The sequence below is a fragment of the Vanacampus margaritifer genome, chromosome 7, assembly GCF_051991255.1.
Source record: "Vanacampus margaritifer isolate UIUO_Vmar chromosome 7, RoL_Vmar_1.0, whole genome shotgun sequence".
NCBI classification, from domain to species: domain Eukaryota; kingdom Metazoa; phylum Chordata; class Actinopteri; order Syngnathiformes; family Syngnathidae; genus Vanacampus; species Vanacampus margaritifer.
In genome coordinates, this window is record NC_135438.1 from 27,669,156 (window position 1) to 27,685,830 (window position 16,675).

Sequence of the window (16,675 nt, forward strand, 5' to 3'; positions counted from 1 at the left end):
ATATGACCCCTTGTAGCCCGGCCATTCATTTCAATGGGGGATTTCGACCCCTGGGAGCCCGCCATTCATTTCAATGGGGGATTTCGACCCCTGGTAGACCGCCATTCATTTCAATGGGGGATTTTGACACCTGGTAGCCCGCCTTACATTTCAATGGGGGATTTCGACCCCTGGGCGCTCAGCCATTCATTTCAATGGGGGAATTTAGACCCCTGGTCGCCTGCCTTTCATTCCAATGGGGAAATTTCGACCCCTGGTAGCACGGCCATTCATTTCAATGGGGGATTTCGACCCCTGGTAGCCCGCCATTCATTTCAATAAGGGAATTTGATCCCTGGGAGCCCGCCATTCATTTCAATGGGGGATTTCGACCACTGGGAGCCAGCCATTCATTTCAATGGGGGATTTCGACCCCTAGGCGCCCGCCATTCATTTCAATGGGGGAATTCGACCCCTGGGAGCCCGCCATTCATTTCAATGGGGGATTTTGACACCTGGTAGCCCGCCATTCATTTCAATGGGGGATTTAGACCCCTGGGCGCCCGGCCATTCTTTTCAATGGGGAAATTTAGACCCCTGGTAGCACGGCCATTCATTTCAATGAGGGAATTCGACCCCTGGGAGCCCGCCATTCATTTCAATGGGGGAATTCGAACCCTGGGAGCCCGCGATTCGACCCCTGGTAGCCAGCCATTCATTTCAAGAGGGGATTTCGACCCCTGGGAGCCCGCCATTCATTTCAATGGGGGATTTCAACCCCTGGTAGCCCGCCATTCATTTCATTGGGGGATTTTGCCCCGTGGGCGCCCGCCATTCATTTCAATGGGGGATTTCAACCCCTGGTAGCCTGCCATTCATTTCATTGGGGGATTTTGAACCCTGGGCGCCCGCCATTCATTTCAATGGGGGAATTCGACCCCTGGGAGCCCGCCATTCATTTCAATGGGGGAATTCGACCCCTGGGAGCCCGCCATTCATTTCAATGGGGAATTTCGACCACTTGGAGCCCGACATTCATTTCAATGAGGGATTTCTACCCCTTATAGCCCACCATTAATTTCAATGGGGGATTTCGACCTCTGGGCGCCCGCCATTCATTTCAATGGGGGAATTCGACCCCTGGGAGCCCGCCATTCATTTCAATAGGGGATTTCGACCCCCGGTAGCCCGCCATTCATTTCAATGGGGGATTTCGACACCTGGTAGCCCGCCATTCATTTGAATGGGGGATTTCGACCCCTGGGCGCCCCGCCATTCATTTCAATGGGGGATTTCGACCCCTGGTAGCCTGCCATTCATTTCATTGGGGGATTTTGACCACTGAGCGCCCGCCATACATTTCAATGGGGGATTTCGACCCCTGGGAGCCCGCCATTCATTTCAATGGGGGATTTCGACCCCTGGTAGACCGCCATTCATTTCAATGGGGGATTTTGACACCTGGTAGCCCGCCTTTCATTTCAATGGGGGATTTCGACCCCTGGTAGCACGGCCATTCATTTCAATGGGGGATTTCGACCCCTGGTAGCCCGCCATTCATTTCAATAAGGGAATTTGATCCCTGGGAGCCCGCCATTCATTTCAATGGGGGATTTCGACCACTGGGAGCCAGCCATTCATTTCAATGGGGGATTTCGACCCCTAGGCGCCCGCCATTCATTTCAATGGGGGAATTCGACCCCTGGGAGCCCGCCATTCATTTCAATGGGGGATTTTGACACCTGGTAGCCCGCCATTCATTTCAATGGGGGATTTAGACCCCTGGGCGCCCGGCCATTCTTTTCAATGGGGGAAATTTAGACCCCTGGTAGCACGGCCATTCATTTCAATGAGGGAATTCGACCCCTGGGAGCCCGCCATTCATTTCAATGGGGGAATTCGAACCCTGGGAGCCCGCGATTCGACCCCTGGTAGCCAGCCATTCATTTCAATAGGGGATTTCGACCCCTGGGAGCCCGCCATTCATTTCAATGGGGGATTTCAACCCCTGGTAGCCCGCCATTCATTTCATTGGGGGATTTTGCCCCGTGGGCGCCCGCCATTCATTTCAATGGGGGATTTCAACCCCTGGTAGCCTGCCATTCATTTCATTGGGGGATTTTGAACCCTGGGCGCCCGCCATTCATTTCAATGGGGGAATTCGACCCCTGGGAGCCCGCCATTCATTTCAATGGGGGAATTCGAACCCTGGGAGCCCGCGATTCGACCCCTGGTAGCCAGCCATTCATTTCAATGGGGGATTTCGACCCCTGGGAGCCCGCCATTCATTTCAATGGGGGATTTCAACCCGTGGTAGCCCGCCATTCATTTCATTGGGGGATTTTGCCCCGTGGGCGCCCGCCATTCATTTCAATGGGGGATTTCAACCCCTGGCAGCCTGCCATTCATTTCATTGGGGGATTTTGACCCCTGGGCGCCCGCCATTCATTTCAATGGGGGAATTCGACCCCTGGGAGCCCGCCATTCATTTCAATGGGGGATTACGACCCTTGGGGGCCCGCCATTCAATTCAATGGGGGATTTCGACCCCTGGGCGCCCAGCCATTCATTTCAATGGGGGAATTCGACCCCTGGGCACCCGCCATTTATTTCTATGGAGAAATTTAGACCCCTGGTTGCCCGCCATTCATTTCAATGGGGGATTTCGACCCCTGGGCGCCCAGCCATTCATTTCAATGGGGTAATTCGACCCCTGGGAGCCCGCCATTCATTTCAAGGGGGGATTTCGACCACTTGGAGCCCGCCATTCATTTCAATGGGGGATTTCGACCCCTGGGCGCCCGCCATTCATTACAATGGGGAATTTCGACCCCTGGTAGCCCGCCATTCATTTCAATGGGGGAATTCGAACCCTGGGAGCCTGCCATTCATTTCAATGGGGGATTTCGACCCCCGGTAGCCCGCCATTCATTTCAATGGGGGAATTCGACCCCTGGGAGCCCGCCATTCATTTCAATGGGGAATTTCGACCACTTGGAGCCCGACATTCATTTCAATGAGGGATTTTGACCCCTGGGAGCCCGCCATTCATTTCAATGGTGGATTTCTACCCCTTATAGCCCACCATTAATTTCAATGGGGGATTTCGACCTCTGGGCGCCCGCCATTCATTTCAATGGGGGAATTCGACCCCTGGGAGCCCGCCATTCATTTCAATGGGGGATTTCGACCCCCGGTAGCCCGCCATTCATTTCAATGGGGGATTTCGACACCTGGTAGCCCGCCATTCATTTGAATGGGGGATTTCGACCCCTGGGCACCCCGCCATTCATTTCAATGGGGGATTTCGACCCCTGGTAGCCCGCCATTCATTTCATTGGGGGATTTTGACCCCTGGTCGCCCGCCATTCATTTCAATGGGGGAATTCGACAACTGGGAGCCCGCCATTCATTTCAATGGGGGATTTCGATCACTGGGTGCCCGCCATTATTTTCAATTGCATTCGACCCCTGGGGGAATTTGCCCCTGGGAACCCGGCCATCAATTTCAATGAGGGAATTCGACCCCTGGGCGCCCGCCATTCATTTCAATGGGGGATTTCGACCCCTGGTAGCCCGCCATTCATTTCATTGGGAGATTTTGACCTCTGGGCGTCCGCCATTCATTTCTTTGGGGGCATTCGACCCCTGGTAGCCCAGCCATTCATTTCAATGAGGGAATTCGACCACTGGGAGACCGCCATTCGACCGCTGGGCGCCCGCCATTCATTTCAATGGGGGAATTCGACCACTTGGATCCCGTCATTCATTTCAATGGGGGATTTTGACCCCTGGGAGCCCGCCATTCATTTCAATGGGGGAATTCGACCCCTGGGAGCCCGCCATTCTTTTCAATGGGGGATTTCGACCACTTGGATCCGTGATTCATTTCAATGGGGGATTTCGACCCCTGGGAGCATGCCATTCATTTCAATGGGGGATTTCGACCCCTGGTAGGCCACCATTCATTTCAATGGGGGATTTCGACCCCTGGGCGCCCGCCATTCATTTCAATGTGGGAATTGGACCCCTGGGAGCCCGCCATTCATCTCAATGGGGGATTTCGACCCCTGGTAGACCGCCATTCATTTCAAAGGGGGATTTTGACACCTGTAAGCCCGGCCATTCATTTCAATGGAGGAATTCGACCCCTGGGCACCCGCCATTCATTTCTATGGGGAAATTTAGACCCCTGGTTGCCCGCCTTTCATTCCAATGGGGGATTTCGACCCCTGGTAGCCTGCCATTCATTTCATTGGCGGATTTTGACCCCTGGGCGCCCGCCATTCATTTCAATGGGGGAATTCGACCCCTGGGCACCCGGGATTCATTTCTATGAGGAAATTTAGACCCCTGGTCGCCCGCCTTTCATTCCAATGGGGAAATTTTGACCCCTGGGAGCCCGCCATTCATTTCAATAAGGGATTTCGAACCCTTGTAGCCCGGCCATTCATTTCAATGAGGGAATTCGAACCCTGGGAGCCCGCGATTCGACCCCTGGTAGCCAGCCATTCATTTCAATGGGGGATTTCGACCCCTGGGCGCCCGCCATTCATTTCAATGGGGGATTTCGACCCCTGGTAGCCCGCCATTCATTTCATTGGGGGATTTTGACCACTGAGCGCCCGCCATTCATTTCAATGGGGTAATTCAACACCTGGGAGCCCGCCATTCATTTCAATGGAGGAATTCGCCCCTGGGAACCCGGGCATCAATTTCAATTAGGGAATTCGACCCCTGGGCGCCCGCCATTCTTTTCAATGGGGGATTTCGACCCCTGGTAGCCCGCCATTCATTTCATTGGGAGATTTTGACCTCTGGGCGTCCGCCATTCATTTCTTTGGGGGCATTCGATCCCTGGTAGCCCAGCCATTCATTTCAATGAGGGAATTCGAGCCCTGGGAGCCCGCCATTAATTTCAATGGGGGATTTCGACCCCTGGTAGCCCACCATTAATTTCAATGGGGGATTTCGACCCCTGGGCGCCCGCTATTCATTTCAATGGGGGAATTCGACCCCTGGGAGACCGCCATTCATTTCAATGGGGGATATCGACCCCTGGTAGACCGCCATTCATTTCAATGGGGGATTTCGACCCCTGGGCGCCCGCCATTCATTTCAATGGGGGAATTCGACCACTGGGAGCCCGCAATTCATTTCAATGGGGGATTTCGACCACTTGGAGCCCGTCATTCATTTCAATGGGGGATTTTGACCCCTGCGAGCATGCCATTCATTACAATGGGGGATTTCGACCCCTGGTAGCCCACCATTCATTTCAATGGGGGATTTCGACTCCTGGGCGCCCGGCCATTCATTTCAATGGGGTAATTCGACCCCTGGGCACCCGCCATTCATTTCAACGGGGGAATTCGACCCCTGGGAACCTGTCCATCAATTTCAATGAGGGAATTCGACCCCTGGGAGCCCGCCACTCGTTTCAATGGGGGAATTCGAACCCTGGGAGCCCGCCATTCGACCGCTGGTAGCCCGCCATTCTTTTCAATGGGGGATTTCGACCCCTGGAAGACCGCCATTCATTTCATTGGGAGATTTTGACCTCTGGGCGCCCGCCTTTCATTTCAATGGGAGCATTAGACCCCTGGTAGCCCAGCCATTCATTTCAATGAGGGTATTCGACCACTGGGAGCCCGCCATTCGACCGCTGGGCGCCCGCCATTCATTTAAATGGGGGAATTCGACCACTTGGAGCCCGCCATTCATTTCAATGAGGGTATTCGACCACTGGGAGCCCGCCATTCGACCGCTGGGCGCCCGCCATTCATTTAAATGGGGGAATTCGACCACTTGGAGCCCGCCATTCATTTCAATGGGGGATTTCGACCCCTGGTAGCCCACCATTAATTTCAATGGTGGATTTCGAACCCTGGGCGCCCGCTATTCATTTCAATCGGGGAATTCGACCCCTGGTAGAGCGCCATTCATTTCAATGGGGGATTTAGAACCACTGGGCGCCCGCCATTCATTTCAATGGGGGAATTCGACCCCTGGGAACCCGCCATTCATTTCTATGGGGATATTTAGACCCCTGGTCGCCTGCCTTTCATTCCAATGAGGAAATTTCGACCCCTTTTTAGCACGGCCATTCATTTCAATGTGGGAATTCGAACCATGGGAAACCGCGATTCATTTCAATGGGGGATTTCGACCCCTGGTAGCCCGCCATTCATTTCAATGGGGGATTTCGACCCCTGTTAGACCGCCATTCATTTTAATGGGGGATTTCGACCCCTGGGCGCCCGGCCATTCATTTCAATGGGGGAATTCGACCCCTGGGCACCCGGGATTCATTTCTATGAGGAAATTTAGACCCCTGGTCGCCCGCCTTTAATTCCAATGGGGAAATTTTGATCCCTGGGAGCCCGCCATTCATTTCAATGGGGGATTTCGACCCCTTGTAGCCCGGCCATTCATTTCAATGAGGGAATTCGAACCCTGGGAGCCCACGATTCGACCCCTGGTAGCCAGCCATTCATTTCAATGGGGGATTTCGACCCCTGGGCGCCCGCCATTCATTTCAATGGGGGATTTCGACCCCTGGTAGCCCGCCATTCATTTCATTGGGGGATTTTGACCACTGAGCGCCCGCCATTCATTTCAATGGGGTAATTCAACACCTGGGAGCCCGCCATTCATTTCAATGGAGGAATTCGCCCCTGGGAACCCGGCCATCAATTTCAATTAGGGAATTCGACCCCTGGGCGCCCGCCATTCATTTCAATGGGGGATTTCGACCCCTGGTAGCCCGCCATTCATTTCATTGGGAGATTTTGACCCCTGGGCGCCCGCCATTCATTTCAATGGGGGAATTCGACCCCTGGGCACCCGGGATTCATTTCTATGAGGAAATTTAGACCCCTGGTCGCCCGCCTTTCATTCCAATGGGGAAATTTTGACCCCTGGGAGCCCGCCATTCATTTCAATAAGGGATTTCGACCCCTTGTAGCCCGGCCATTCATTTCAATGAGGGAATTCGAACCCTGGGAGCCCGCGATTCGACCCCTGGTAGCCAGCCATTCATTTCAATGGGGGATTTCGACCCCTGGGCGCCCGCCATTCATTTCAATGGGGGATTTCGACCCCTGGTAGCCCGCCATTCATTTCATTGGGGGATTTTGACCACTGAGCGCCCACCATTCATTTCAATGGGGTAATTCAACACCTGGGAGCCCACCATTCATTTCAATGGAGGAATTCGCCCCTGGGAACCCGGCCATCAATTTCAATTAGGGAATTCGACCCCTGGGCGCCCGCCATTCTTTTCAATGGGGGATTTCGACCCCTGGTAGCCCGCCATTCATTTCATTGGGAGATTTTGACCTCTGGGCGTCCGCCATTCATTTCTTTGGGGGCATTCGATCCCTGGTAGCCCAGCCATTCATTTCAATGAGGGAATTCGAGCCCTGGGAGCCCGCCATTAATTTCAATGGGGGATTTCGACCCCTGGTAGCCCACCATTAATTTCAATGGGGGATTTCGACCCCTGGGCGCCCGCTATTCATTTCAATGGGGGAATTCGACCCCTGGGAGACCGCCATTCATTTCAATGGGGGATATCGACCCCTGGTAGACCGCCATTCATTTCAATGGGGGATTTCGACCCCTGGGCGCCCGCCATTCATTTCAATGGGGGAATTCGACCACTGGGAGCCCGCAATTCATTTCAATGGGGGATTTCGACCACTTGGAGCCCGTCATTCATTTCAATGGGGGATTTTGACCCCTGCGAGCATGCCATTCATTACAATGGGGGATTTCGACCCCTGGTAGCCCACCATTCATTACAATGGGGGATTTCGACCCCTGGGCGCCCGGCCATTCATTTCAATGGGGTAATTCGACCCCTGGGCACCCGCCATTCATTTCTATGGGGAAATTTAGACTCCTGGTCGCCCGCCTTTCATTCCAATGGGGGATTTCGATCCCTGGTAGCCTGCCATTCATTTCATTGGGGGATTTTGACCCCTGGGCGCCCGCCATTCATTTCAATGGGGAAATTCGACCCCTGGGAGCCCGCCATTCATTTCAATGGGGGATTTCGACCCCTGGGCACCCGCCATTCATTTCAATGGGGGAATTCGACCCCTGGGAACCTGTCCATCAATTTCAATGAGGGAATTCGACCCCTGGGAGCCCGCCACTCGTTTCAATGGGGGAATTCGAACCCTGGGAGCCCGCCATTCGACCGCTGGTAGCCCGCCATTCATTTCAATGGGGGATTTCGACCCCTGGTAGACCGCCATTCATTTCATTGGGAGATTTTGACCTCTGGGCGCCCGCCTTTCATTTCAATGGGAGCATTAGACCCCTGGTAGCCCAGCCATTCATTTCAATGAGGGTATTCGACCACTGGGAGCCCGCCATTCGACCGCTGGGCGCCCGCCATTCATTTAAATGGGGGAATTCGACCACTTGGAGCCCGCCATTCATTTCAATGGGGGATTTCGACCCCTAGTAGCCCACCATTAATTTCAATGGTGGATTTCGAAACCTGGGCGCCCGCTATTCATTTCAATGGGGGAATTCGACCCCTGGTAGAGCGCCATTCATTTCAATGGGGGATTTAGAACCACTGGGCGCCCGCCATTCATTTCAATGGGGGAATTCGACCCCTGGGAACCCGCCATTCATTTCTATGGGGAAATTTAGACCCCTGGTCGCCTGCCTTTCATTCCAATGAGGAAATTTCGACCCCTTTTTAGCACGGCCATTCATTTCAATGTGGGAATTCGAACCATGGGAAACCGCGATTCATTTCAATGGGGGATTTCGACCCCTGGTAGCCCGCCATTCATTTCAATGGGGGATTTCGACCCCTGTTAGACCGCCATTCATTTTAATGGGGGATTTCGACCCCTGGGCGCCCGGCCATTCATTTCAATGGGGGAATTCGACCCCTGGGCACCCGGGATTCATTTCTATGAGGAAATTTAGACCCCTGGTCGCCCGCCTTTCATTCCAATGGGGAAATTTTGATCCCTGGGAGCCCGCCATTCATTTCAATGGGGGATTTCGACCCCTTGTAGCCCGGCCATTCATTTCAATGAGGGAATTCGAACCCTGGGAGCCCACGATTCGACCCCTGGTAGCCAGCCATTCATTTCAATGGGGGATTTCGACCCCTGGGCGCCCGCCATTCATTTCAATGGGGGATTTCGACCCCTGGTAGCCCGCCATTCATTTCATTGGGGGATTTTGACCACTGAGCGCCCGCCATTCATTTCAATGGGGGAATTCGACCCCTGGTAGACAGCCATTCATTTCAATGGGGGATTTTGACACATGGTAGCCCGCCATTCATTTCAATGGGGGATTACGACCCCTGGGTGCCCGCCATTCATTTCAATGGGGGAATTCGACCCCTGGTAGACAGCCATTCATTTCAATGGGGGATTTTGACACATGGTAGCCCGCCATTCATTTCAATGGGGGTTTTCGACCCCTGGAAGCCCGCCATTCATTTCATTGGGATATTTTGACCTCTGGGCGCCCGCCATTCATTTCAATGGGGGCATTAACCCCTGGTAGCCAAGCCATTCATTTCAATGAGGGAATTCGACCACTGGGAGCCCGCCATTCGACCGCTGGGCGCCCGCCATTCATTTCAATGGGGGAATTCGACCACTTGGAGCCCGCCATTCATTTCAATGGGGGATTTCGACCCCTGGTAGCCCACCATTCATTTCAATGGGGGATTTCGACCCCTGGGTGCCCGCTAATTATTTCAATGGGGGAATTCGACCCCTGGGAGCCCGACATTCATTTCAATGGGGGATTTTGACCCCTGGTAGACCGCCATTCATTTCAATGGGGTATTTAGAACCCCTGGGCGCCCGCCATTCATTTCAATGGGGGAATTCAACCACTGGGCGCCCGCCATTCGACCGCTGGGCGCCCGCCATTCATTTCAATGGGGGAATTAAACCACTTGGAGCCCGCCATTCATTTCAATGGGGGAATTCGACCCCTGGTAGCCCACCATTCATTTCAATGGGGGATTTCGACCCCTGGGCGCCCGCCATTCATTTCAATGGGGGAATTCGATCCCTGGTAGACCGCCATTCATTTCAATGGGGGATTTTGACACCTGGTAGCCCGCCATTCTTTTCAATGAGGGAATCCGACAACTGGGAGCCCGCCATTCATTTCAATGCGGGAAATCGAACCCTGGGAGCCCGCCATTCGACCCCTGGTAGCCAGCCATTCATTTCAATGGGGGATTTCGACCCCTGGGCGCCCGCCATTCATTTCAATGGGGGATTTCGACCCCTGGGTGCCCACCATTCATTCATTCATTTCAATGGGGGAATTCGACCCCTGGGAAAACGCCATTCATTTCAATGGGGGAATACGACACCTGGGAGCGCGCCATTCATTTCAATGGGTGATTTCGACCCCTGGTAGCCCGCCATTCATTTCATTGGGAGATTTTGACCTCTGGGCGCAGGCCATTCATTTCAATGGGGGCATTAGACCCCTGGTAGCCCAGCCATTCATTTCAATGATGGAATTCGACCACTGGGAGCCCGCCTTTCGACCACTGGGCGCCCGCCATTTATTACAATGGGGGAATTCAACCACTTGGAGCCCGACATTCATTTCAATGGGGGATTTCGACCCCTGGTAGCCCACCATTCATTTCAATGGGGGATTACGACCCCTGGGTGCCCGCCATTCATTTCAATGGGGGAATTCGACCCCTGGTAGACAGCCATTCATTTCAATGGGGGATTTTGACACATGGTAGCCCGCCATTCATTTCAATGGGGGATTTCGACCCCTGGTAGCCCGCCATTCATTTCATTGGGAGATTTTGACTCCTGTTCGCCCGCCATTCATTTCAATGGGGGAATTCGACCACTTGGAGCCCGCCATTCATTTCAATGGGGGATTTCGACCCCTCGTAGCCCACCATTCATTTCGATGGGGGATTTCGACCCCTGGGCGCCCGCTAATTATTTCAATGGGGGAATTCGACCCCTGGGAGCCCGACATTCATTTCAATGGGGGATTTTGACCCCTGGTAGACCGCCATTCATTTCAATGGGGTATTTAGAACCCCTGGGCGCCCGCCATTCATTTGAATGGGGGATTTCGACCCCTGGGGACCCGCCATTCATTTCTATGGGGAAATTTAGACCCCTGGCCGCCTGCCTTTCATTCCAATGAGGAAATTTCGACCCCTGGTAGCACGGCCATTCATTTCAATGAGTGATTTCGACCCCTGGGAGCCCGCCATTCATTTCATTTGGGGAATCCGAACCATGGGAAACTGCGATTCATTTCAATGAGGGATTTCGACCCCTGGTAGCCCACCATTAATTTCAATGTTGGATTTCGACCCCTGGGCGCCCGCCATTCATTTCAATGGGGGATTTCGACCCCTGGTAGCCAACCATTAATTTCAATGGGGGATTTCGACCCCTGGGAGCCCGCCATTCATTTCAATGGGGGATTTTGACACCTGGTAGCCCGCCATTAATTTCAATGGGGGATTTCGACCCCTGGGCGCCCGCCATTCATTTCAATGGGGGATTTCGACCCCTGGTAGCCAACCATTAATTTCAATGGGGGATTTCGACCCCTGAGCGCCTGCCATTCATTTCAATGGGGGAATTCGACCCCTGGGAGCCCGCCATTCATTTCAATGGGGGATTTTGACACCTGGTAGCCCGCCATTAATTTCAATGTTGGATTTCGACCCCTGGGCGCCCGGCCATTCAATTCAATGGGGGAATTCGACCCCTGGGCACCCGCCATTCATTTCTATGGGGAAATTTAGACCCCTGGTAGCCCGCGATTAATTTCAATGGGGGATTTCGACCCCTGGGCGCCTGGCCATTCATTTCAATGGGGGAATTCGACCCCTGGGCACCCGCCATTCATTTCTATGGGGGATTTCGACCCCTGGGCGCCCGCTATTCATTTCAATGGGGGAATTCGACCCCTGGGAACCCGGCCATTAATTTCAATGAGGGAATTCGACCCCTGGTAGCCTGCCATTCATTTCATTGGGGGATTTTGACTCCTGGGCGCCCGCAATTCATTTCAATGGGGGATTTCGACCCCTGGGAGCCCGCCATTCGACCCCTGGTAGCCAGCCATTCATTTCAATGGGGGAAATCGAACCCTGGGAGCCCGCCATTCGACCCCTGGTAGCCAGCCATTCATTTCAATGGGGGATTTCGACCCCTGGGCGCCCGCCATTCATTTCAATGGGGGATTTCGACCATGTGTGCCCGCCATTCATTCATTCATTTCAATGGGGGAATTCGACCCCTGGGAGCCCGCCATTCATTTCAATGGGGGAATTCGACCACTGGGAGACCGCCATTCATTTCAATGCGGGAAATTGAACCCTGGGAGCCCGCCATTCGACCCCTGGTAGCCAGCCATTCATTTCAATGGGGGATTTCGACCCCTGGGCGCCCGCCATTCATTTCAATGGGGGATTTCGACCCCTGGGTGCCCGCCATTCATTCATTCATTTCAATGGGGGATTTCGACCCCTGGGAGCCCGCCATTCATTTCAATGGGGGAATACGACACCTGGGAGCCCGCCATTCATTTCAATGGGGGATTTCGACCCCTGGTAGCCCGCCATTCATTTCATTGGGAGATTTTGACCTCTGGGCGCACGCCATTCATTTCAATGGGGGCATTAGACCCCTGGTAGCCCAGCCATTCATTTCAATGATGGAATTCGACCACTGGGAGCCCGCCATTCGACCGCTGGGCGCCCGCCATTCATTTCAATGGGGGAATTCAACCACTTGGAGCCCGCCATTCATTTCAATAGGGGATTTCGACCCCTGGTAGCCCACCATTCATTTCAATGGGGGATTTCGACCCCTGGGTGCCCGCCATTCATTTCAATGGGGGAATTCGACCCCTGGTAGACCGCCATTCATTTCAATGGGGGATTTTGACACCTGGTAGCCCGCCATTCATTTCAATGTGGGATTTCGACCCCTGGTAGCCCGCCATTCATTTCATTGGGAGATTTTGACCTCTGGGCGCCCGCCATTCATTTCAATTGGGGCATTAGACCCCTGGTAGCCAAGCCATTCATTTCAAAGAGGGAATTCGACCACTGGGAGCCCGCCATTCGACCGCTGGGCGCCCGCCATTAATTTCAATGGGGGAATTCGACCACTTGGAGCCCGCCATTTATTTCAATGGGGGATTTCGACCCCTGGTAGCCCACCATTAATTTCAATGGGGGATTTTGACCCCTGGGAGCCCGCTAATTATTTCAATGGGGGAATTTGACCCCTGGGAGCCCGACATTCATTTCAATGGGGGATTTTGACTCCTGGTAGACCGCCATTCATTTCAATGGGGTATTTAGAACCCCTGGGCGCCCGCCATTCATTTCAATGGGGGAATTCGACCCCTGGGCACCCGCCATTCATTTCTATGGGGAAATTTAGACCCCTGGCCGCCTGCCTTTCATTCCAATGAGGAAATTTCGACCCCTGGTAGCACGGCCATTCATTTCAATGAGTGATTTCGACCCCTGGGAGCCCGCCATTCATTTCAATTGGGAAATTCGAACCGTGGGAAACTGCGATTCATTTCAATGGGGGATTTCGACCCCTGGTAGCCCACCATTAATTTCAATGTGGGATTTCGACCCCTGGGCGCCCGCCATTCATTTCAATGGGGGATTTCGACCCCTGGTAGCCCACCATTAATTTCAATGGGGGATTTCGACCCCTGAGCGCTCGCCATTCATTTCAATGTGGGAATTCGACCCCTGGGAGCCCGCCATTCATTTCATTGGGGGATTTTGACCCCTGGGCGCCCGCAATTCATTTCAATGGGGGATTTCGACCCCTGGGAGCCCGCCATTCATTTCAATGGGGGATTTCGACCAGTGGTAGACCGCCATTCATTTCAATGGGGGATTTTGACACCTGGTAGCCCGCCATTAATTTCAATGGGGGATTTCGACCCCTGGGCGCCCGGCCATTCATTTCAATGGGGGCATTAACCCCTGGTAGCCAAGCCATTCATTTCAATGAGGGAATTCGACCACTGGGAGCCCGCCATTCGACCGCTGGGCGCCCGCCATTCATTTCAATGGGGGAATTCGACCACTTGGAGCCCGCCATTCATTTCAATGGGGGATTTCGACCCCTGGTAGCCCACCATTCATTTCAATGGGGGATTTCGACCCCTGGGTGCCCGCTAATTATTTCAATGGGGGAATTCGACCCCTGGGAGCCCGACATTCATTTCAATGGGGGATTTTGACCCCTGGTAGACCGCCATTCATTTCAATGGGGTATTTAGAACCCCTGGGCGCCCGCCATTCATTTCAATGGGGGAATTCAACCACTGGGCGCCCGCCATTCGACCGCTGGGCGCCCGCCATTCATTTCAATGGGGGAATTAAACCACTTGGAGCCCGCCATTCATTTCAATGGGGGAATTAAACCACTTGGAGCCCGCCATTCATTTCAATGGGGGAATTCGACCCCTGGTAGCCCACCATTCATTTCAATGGGGGATTTCGACCCCTGGGCGCCCGCCATTCATTTCAATGGGGGAATTCGATCCCTGGTAGACCGCCATTCATTTCAATGGGGGATTTTGACACCTGGTAGCCCGCCATTCTTTTCAATGAGGGAATCCGACAACTGGGAGCCCGCCATTCATTTCAATGCGGGAAATCGAACCCTGGGAGCCCGCCATTCGACCCCTGGTAGCCAGCCATTCATTTCAATGGGGGATTTCGACCCCTGGGCGCCCGCCATTCATTTCAATGGGGGATTTCGACCCCTGGGTGCCCACCATTCATTCATTCATTTCAATGGGGGAATTCGACCCCTGGGAAAACGCCATTCATTTCAATGGGGGAATACGACACCTGGGAGCGCGCCATTCATTTCAATGGGTGATTTCGACCCCTGGTAGCCCGCCATTCATTTCATTGGGAGATTTTGACCTCTGGGCGCACGCCATTCATTTCAATGGGGGCATTAGACCCCTGGTAGCCCAGCCATTCATTTCAATGATGGAATTCGACCACTGGGAGCCCGCCTTTCGACCACTGGGCGCCCGCCATTCATTTCAATGGGGGAATTTAACCACTTGGAGCCCGACATTCATTTCAATGGGGGATTTCGACCCCTGGTAGCCCACCATTCATTTCAATGGGGGATTACGACCCCTGGGTGCCCGCCATTCATTTCAATGGGGGAATTCGACCCCTGGTAGACAGCCATTCATTTCAATGGGGGATTTTGACACATGGTAGCCCGCCATTCATTTCAATGGGGGATTTCGACCCCTGGTAGCCCGCCATTCATTTCATTGGGAGATTTTGACCTCTGGGCGCCCGCCATTCATTTCAATGGGGGCATTAACCCCTGGTAGCCAAGCCATTCATTTCAATGGGGGAATTCGACCACTTGGAGCCCGCCGATCATTTCAATGGGGGATTTCGACCCCTCGTAGCCCACCATTCATTTCAATGGGGGATTTCGACCCCTGGGCGCCCGCTAATTATTTCAATGGGGGAATTCGACCCCTGGGAGCCCGACATTCATTTCAATGGGGGATTTTGACCCCTGGTAGACCGCCATTCATTTCAATGGGGTATTTAGAACCCCTGGGCGCCCGCCATTCATTTGAATGGGGGAATTCGACCCCTGGGCACCCGCCATTCATTTCTTTGGGGACATTTAGACCCCTTGCCGCCTGCCTTTCATTCCAATGAGGAAATTTCGACCCCTGGTAGCACGGCCATTCATTTCAATGAGTGATTTCGACCCCTGGGAGCCCGCCATTCATTTCAATTGGGGAATCCGAACCATGGGAAACTGCGATTCATTTCAAAGAGGGATTTCGACCCCTGGGCGCCCGCCATTCATTTCAATGGAGGATTTCGACCATGGGTGCCCGCCATTCATTCATTTATTTCAATTGGGGAATTCGACCCCTGGGAGCCCGCCATTCATTTCAATGGGGGAATTCGACCACTGGGAGACCGCCATTCATTTCAATGCGGGAAATTGAACCCTGGGAGCCCGCCATTCGACCCCTGGTAGCCAGCCATTCATTTCAATGGGGGATTTCGACCCCTGGGCGCCCGCCATTCATTTCAATGGGGGATTTCGACCCCTGGGTGCCCGCCATTCATTCATTCATTTCAATGGGGGATTTCGACCCCTGGGAGCCCGCCATTCATTTCAATGGGGGAATACGACACCTGGGAGCCCGCCATTTATTTCAATGGGGGATTTCGACCCCTGGTAGCCCACCATTAATTTCAATGGGGGATTTTGACCCCTGGGAACCCGCTAATTATTTCAATGGGGGAATTCGACCCCTGGGAGCCCGACATTCATTTCAATGGGGGATTTTGACTCCTGGTAGACCGCCATTCATTTCAATGGGGTATTTAGAACCCCTGGGGGCCCGCCATTCATTTCAATGGGGGAATTCGACCCCTGGGCACCCGCCATTCATTTCTATGGGGAAATTTAGACCCCTGGCCGCCTGCCTTTCATTCCAATGAGGAAATTTCGACCCCTGGTAGCACGGCCATTCATTTCAATGAGTGATTTCGACCCCTGGGAGCCCGCCATTCATTTCAATTGGGAAATTCGAACCGTGGGAAACTGCGATTCATTTCAATGGGGGATTTCGACCCCTGGTAGCCCAC